The sequence below is a fragment of the Hypanus sabinus genome, chromosome 29 (genome assembly GCF_030144855.1).
Source record: "Hypanus sabinus isolate sHypSab1 chromosome 29, sHypSab1.hap1, whole genome shotgun sequence".
Lineage (NCBI taxonomy): Eukaryota > Metazoa > Chordata > Chondrichthyes > Myliobatiformes > Dasyatidae > Hypanus > Hypanus sabinus.
In genome coordinates this window covers 2,857,933-2,865,439 of record NC_082734.1, presented here as the reverse complement: position 1 = coordinate 2,865,439, position 7,507 = coordinate 2,857,933, and positions in this window count along the sequence as shown.

Here is a 7,507-nt window from a genome sequence, read left to right as displayed (position 1 = left end):
CAAAAGATATATATTGAAAAAACAATACTAAACTAAACTAACATGGGCAATAATAACAGTTTATTTGTATATGATAGTGCCAAAAACGCCGGAACTCCATACCTGAACAAGAATAAGTAAAGAGAAGGTCTGGAAAAGGCCAAATTAATTCACATGAAAATGTCGAATGAACGGTCCCCAAGTTTCTTCAAATTTAATTGATGAGTCAAAAATAGTGCTTCTAATTTTTTCTAAGCTCAGACAAGAAATAGTTTGAGAGAACCACTGGAACGTGGTAGGAGGATTTACTTCTTTCCAATTTTGTAATATAGACCTTCTGGCCATTAATGTTACAAAAGCAATCATTCGTCTAATTGAAGGGGAAAACTGATTATCATCCTCATTTGGTATACCAAAAATTGCAGTAATAAAATGAGGTTGTAAATCGATATTCCAAATTGAGGAAATGGTAGCAAATATGTCCTTCCAATAGTTATGTAAAGTGGGACATGACCAAAACATGTGGGTCAATGAAGCCACATCTGAATGACATCTGTCACATTGAGGGTTAATATGAGAATAGAATCGAGCAAGCTTATCTTTAGACATATGAGCTCTATGTACAATTTTAAATTGTATTAAAGCATGTTTAGCACATATAGAAGACGAGTTAACCATTTGTAAAATTTTTTCCCATTTTTCTATTGATATATTATATTGAAGTTCTTTTTCCCATTCTTGTTTAATTCTACCTGATATTTCTGGTTGTATCTTCATAATCATATTACAAATAAAAGCCACTAATCCCTTCTGATAGGGATTAAAGGTAAAAATCATACCTAAAAAGTCCATTGAAGTTGAATTGGGGAAGGATGGTAGAATTTTATGTAAAAAAATTTCTAATTTGTAGATATCTAAAAAAAGTTAGATTTAGGTAACTCAAATTTGTTGGAAAGTTGGTCGAAAGACATCAAACTACCTTCAAAGAAGAGATCACGAAAGCATTTTATACCTTTCCTTTTCCATATGCTAAAAGCTTGATCTGTCAAAGAAGGTTTGAAAAAAAAATTAAGTAAAATAGAGCTATCAAGAACAAAGTTTGTCAGAGTAAAAAATTTACGAAATTGAAACCAAATTCGTAATGTATGTTTGACAACAGGGTTGGATATCTGTTTATTGAATTTAACTAAATCGGCAGAAAGAGAAGAACCCAGAACGGAGAATAAAGAATATCCCTGTACCTCATTGCATTCTAAGTTTACCCACTGTGGGCACAATGGTGAATCCAAATCTGATTTCCAATAAATTAAGTTACGAATATTATTCGCCCAATAGTAAAATCTAAAGTTAGGTAAAGCTAAACCACCATCTTTTTTAGATTTTTGTAATTGCCTTTTACTTAACCTAGGATTTTTATTTTGTCACACAAATGAAGAAATTTTTGAATCAATGTTATCAAAAAAAGATTTAGGAATAAAAATTGGTAAAGCTTGAAATAAATATAAAAATTTCGGTAGAATCATCATTTTAATAGCATTAATCCGACCAACTAATGATAAGGATAAGGGAGACCATCTTGTAGTAAGTTGTTGAATTTGATAAAGCATAGGTAGAAAATTCAATGTAAATAAATCTTTATATTTCTTAGTAATTTTTATACCTAAATAGATAAAGTTATCATCAACAACTTTAAATGGTGTCCTTTCATTCAATAAGGTTTGCACGTTTAAAGGGAATAAATCACTCTTATCCAAGTTTAGTTTATAACCAGAAAAACTACCAAATTGAGCCAACAAGGATAAAATAGCGGGAATAGACCTGTCAGGATCAGAAATATATAACAACAAGTCATCAGCATAAAGTGATAACTTGTATAATTTCTCATTGCGGGTAATACCAAAAATATTAGGAGATTCACGAATAGCAATGGCTAAAGGTTCTAGTGCAATATTAAACAATAAAGGACTTAAGGGACATCCTTGTCTCTATCAAGATTTCGGACTTTTCTAATAATACTAGATCTTGGAGACTTAACGCTACTTTGCTTCAAGATCCAGAATTCACCACCTACATAAAACAGCAAATTGACTTGTTTTTCTCAACAAACTATACAGAAGAGATTGACAGAGGAATACTTTGGGACTCTTTTAAGGCTTTTATCCGTGGACAAATTATCTCATATTCCGTCGGTAAAAGAAAACAAAGATATTTAGATATTGCTTTATTAGTGGATAAAATTAAAGAAATTGATAAGATTTACTCCGTGACTCCTACTAAAGAACTTTATAAGAAAAGAGTTGAGCTTCAAATGGAGCATAGCTTATTATTATCTTCTTCAATTGAGAATCAATTAATTAGGACCAGGGCCCAATTTTATATCCATAGTGATCGAACTGGTAAATTATTAGCTAACCAATTAAAAGTTATTTCGATTAAGCGACAAATTATTAAAATTCGTAAACAAGACGGCAATCTGACTACTGATCATAAAGAAATCAATAACACCTTTCAAGATTTTTATAAATCTTTATATCAATCAGAATTTGACGGTGATCTGTCCATGATGGATAACTTTTTTAACAATTTGAATATTCCCAAACTGACAGATGAAGATCGTAGCTTGTTTGATGCTCCTATCTCTTTGGCTGAAATAGGAGAGGCCATCTCATTAATGAACTCAGGGAAAGCTCCTGGTCCTGATGGTTATATTATAGAATTTTTAAAAACTTTTTCTTCTTTGCTTTCCCCTTGGTTATGTGAAATTTTTAATGATGCATTTATTAAGAAGAGATTACCTCAGTCTTTTTATGAAGCTACTATCTCTCTAATTCTTAAAAAAGATAAGGATCCCACTTTATGTGCATCTTATCACCCTATATCACTATTAAATGTAGATTCTAAGATTCTTACAAAAATTTTAGGTATAAGGTTAGAAAAGGTATTATCACAGATTATTTCAGAAGACCAAACTGGATTTATTAGGAATCGGTATTCCTTTTTTAATATTAGAAAATTGATTAATATAATTTATACTTCACCACCCACAGTTCCAGAATGTGTTATTTCACTAGATGCTGAAAAAGCTTTTGATAGAGTTGAATGGATATACTTATTTAACACTTTGAGATATTTTAATTTTAGTTACGATAGTCATGGGGGATTTCAATATGCAGGTAGATTGGAAAAATCAGGTTTGGTGCTATATACGAAGAGAGAGAATTAGTAGTATGTCTATAAGATGGCTTTTTAAAGCAGCTTATGTTTGAGCCCACTAGGGGATCAGCTATTTTGGATTGGGTGTTGAGTAATATACTCAATTTAATTAGGGAGCTTAAGGTAAAGGAGCACTTCGGAGGCAGTGATCATAATATGGTAGAATTTTCCCTGCAATTTGAGAGGAAGAAGCTAAAGTCAGATGTATCGGTATTACAGTACAACAAAGGGAATTACAGTGGTGTGAGCAAGGAGCTGGCCAAAGTTGATTGGAAGGGGACAGTAGCAGGGAGAGCAGCAGTGGCTGGAGTTCCTGGGAGCAATTCAGAAGGTGCAGGATAGATACATCCCAAAGAAGAAGTATTCCAAAGACAGGATGACGCAACGGTGGCTGACAAAGGAAGTCAAAGCCAACATAAAAGCAAAAGAGTGGTCATATAATAGAGCAAAAATTAGTGGAAAGCCAGAGGATTGGGAAACTTTTAACAACCAACAGAAGGCAACTATAACAGCCATAAAGGGGGAGAAAGATAAAATATGAAGGTAAGCTAGCTAGCAATATCAAAAAGAATTTTCAGATATATAACGAGTAAACGAGAGGTGGAAGTACATATTCAACCAGTAGAAAATGATGTTGGACAGGTAGTAATGGGAGAGCAAGGTTCTGGCAAACAAACTGAATAAGTATTTTGCATCAGTCTTCACTGTGAAAGACACTAGCAATATGCTGGGATCACTTGATTCTGGAATGGTTCCAGAGGACTGGAAACTTGCAGATGTCACTCTACTCTTCAGGAAGGGAGGAAGGCAGATTCAAGAGTCAGTTAGCCTGATCTCAGTGGATAGGAAGATGTTGGAGTTGATTGTTAAGGATGTGGTTTCGGAGGCACATGGTAAAATATGCCAGTCAGCGTGGTTTATTAAGGGGAAAATCTTTCCTGACAGATCTGTTGGAATTCATTGAGGAAATAATAAGCAGGATAGAGAAAGGAGAATTGGTGGATGTTCGGAAGACCATGCAAGGTGGCACACATGCTTGACAAATTAAGCGCCCATGGAATTACTGGAAAGATACTAGCATGGATAGAACATTGGCTGGTTGACAGGAGGCAAAGAGTGGGAAGAAAGGGAGCCTTTTCTGATTGGCTGCTGGTGACTAGAGGCGTTCCACAGAAGTCAGTGTTGGGACAGATTCTTTTCATGTTGTATGCCAATGACTAGGATGATGCAATTGATGACTTTGTGGATGATATGAAGGTAGGTGGAGGTGCAGGTCATGTTGAGGAAGCAGGGGGGCTGCAGAGAGACATATTAGGAGAATGCGCAAAGAAGTGGCAGTGTTGGGAAGTGTATGGTTAGGCACTTTGATAGGTGGAACAGAAACACAGACGTTTTTCTGAACAGGGAGAAAATTCAAAAATCTGAGGTTCAAAGGTACTTGGGATTCCTTGTGTAGGATTCCATAAAGGATCATTTGTAGGTGGAGTCATTGGTGAACAAGGCAAATGAAATGTTAGCATTCATTTCAATAGGTACATTTAATGTCAGAGTAATGTATGCAATATATATCCTGAAATTCTATTCCTTCACAAACATCCACGAAAACAGAGGAGTGCCCCAAAGAATGAATGATAGTTAAATGTTAGCCCCCCCAGCTCCCCCCCCACGTGTAAGCAGCAGCAAAGCTACAACCCACCAGCAAAAAGCGTTGGCACCCCCCCCCCCCCCACCCCACCGAGCACTCAAGGGTTCAGCAAAGCTTCAATAAAGACCCAGACTTGCAGCACCTTGTTCATTCGGTAATATTCTCTCTCTCTCCCTCTCCCTCTCCCTCTCTCCCCCTCCCTCTCCCTTCCTCCCTCTCCCTTCCTCCCTCTCCCTCCCTCTCCCTCCCTCCCTCTCCCTCTCCCTCCCTCCCTCTCCCTCCCTCTCCCTCTCCCTCCCTCTCCCTCCCTCTCCCCCTCTCTCCCCCTCTCTCCCCCTCTCTCCCCCTCTCTCCCCCTCTCTCCCCCTCTCTCCCCCTCTCTCCCCCTCTCTCCCCCTCTCTCCCCCTCTCTCCCCCTCTCTCCCCCCCCTCCCACATCACAGCAAGGGAGGAGATATAACAAGGTAACTCGCCAATTTATGGTGTCAAAAGTCTGTTGCATCACTTTTCCCAAGCTTGCTGCTTACGAGCTTCCATCTCCCACAACGTACCAGGCAGTGGCTCCGGCCTCGAGTCCACCTGCCTCCCAAGCTATAAAAATCCGGCACCCTGAAGGTGCACCAGTCTTCAAGAGGACTAGCAAGGATGTAATGCGGCCTCACCTGGGAGTATTGTGAGCACTTTTGGGCCTCTTATTTAAGAAAGAACATGCTGACATTGGAGAGAGTTCAGAGAGGTTCAGGAGATTGATCCCAGGAGCAAAATGGTTAACGCATGAAATGAGTTTGATGGTTCTGTGCCTGTACTCGTTAGAATTTAGAAGAATGAAGGAGGATCTCATTGAAACCGATCAACTGTTGAAAGGCCCAGGTAAGAGTGGATGTGGAGAGTACGTTTCATGTGCTGGTGGAGTCTAGGGCCAGAGACCACAGCTCAGAATGGATGTTGATATGAAGAGGAATTTCTTTACTCTGAGGCAGACAAATCTGTGAAATTCATTGCCACAGGTGGCTGTGGAGGCCAAGTCATTGGGTGTATTTAAGGCGGAGGTTGATAGGTACTTGATTAGTCAGGGTGCGAATGGTTATGTGAAGAAGGTAGGAGACTGGGGCTGAGAGAAAAATTGGATTGGCCATGATGAAATGGTGGAGCACACTCAATGAACTGAGAGACCTTATTCTGTTCCTATCTCTTATGACTGTGTGCTTAACCCCCTGCTCAGCTCACTTTACACTTGTGACTGTGAGGCTAACCACAGCTCCAATGCCATAGTCCAGTTTGCTGATGACACCACTGTCACAGGCCAAATCAAAGGTGGCAATGAATCAGTATATAGGAGGGAGATTGAAAATTTGGCTAAATGCTGATTATTGACTTCAGGAGAGGGAAACCAGAGGTCCATGAGCCAGTCCACATTGGAGGATCAAAGGTGGAGAGGCTCAGTAACTTTAAATTCCCAGGTGTTATTATTTCAGAGGACTTGTCCTGGGCAATTACAATAGACAATAGGTGCAGAAGTAGACCATTCGGCCCTTCGAGCCTGCACCGCCATTTTGAGATCATGGCTGATCATCTACTATCAATACCCGGTTCCTTCCTTGTCCCCATATCCCTTGATTCCTCTATCCATAAGATACCTATCTAACTCCTTCTTGAAAGCATCCAGAGAATTGGCCTCCACTACCTTCCGAGGCAGTGCATTCCAGACCCCCACAACTCTCTGGGAGAAGAAGTGTGGCAGTGCCTCTATTTCCTTCGGGGTTTGAGAAGATTCGGCATCTTATCTAAAACTTTGACAGACTTCTATAGATATGTAGTGAAGAGTATATTGACTGGCTGCATCACAGCCTGATATGGTCACAGCAATGCCCTTGAATGGAAAATCCTACAAAAGGTAGGGCCTGGTCTATCAAAGGTAAAGTCCTCTCCACTATTGAGCACATCTACATGAAACACTGTCTCGGGAAAGCAGCATCCATCATCAGGGACCCCACCACCCTGGACATGCTCCCTTCTCACTGCTGCCATCAGGAAGAAAGTACAGGAGCCTCAGGACTCACACCACCAGTTTCAGGTATTAGGCTCTTGAGCCAAAAGGGAAAACTTCAGCTGACTTCTCTTGCCCCATCATTGAAATGTTCCCACAACCTATGGATTCACTTTCAAGGACTCTTCATCTCATTTTCTCGATACTTATTGTGTATCTATCTATCTATCTATTTATTTATTTATTTATTATTTCTTTCTTTTTGTACTTGCACAGCACAGTTTGTTGTCTTTTGCAGTCTGATTGAACGGTCAAGTTGGTGCAGTCTTTCACTGATTCTGTTACGGCTGTTATTCTATGGATTTATTGAGTATGCCCACAAGAAAATGAACCTCAGTGTTGTATATGGTGATATATATACATTGATAATAAATTTATTTCAGATTTGTTATTGTCTTACACAACTACACTCTTCTGTTCCCCACACTGGCCTCTTACTCCCTTCTCCTCACCTGCCTATCACCTATCCCTGATACCCCTCCTGCTTCCCTGTCTCCCATAGTTCACTCTCCTCTCCTGTCAGATTCTGTCTCCTCCAGCCCTTTACCTTTTCCAATCATTAGTGCACAGTTTTTCACCTCATACCCCCTCCTCACCCACCTGGCTTCACCTATCACCTTCCG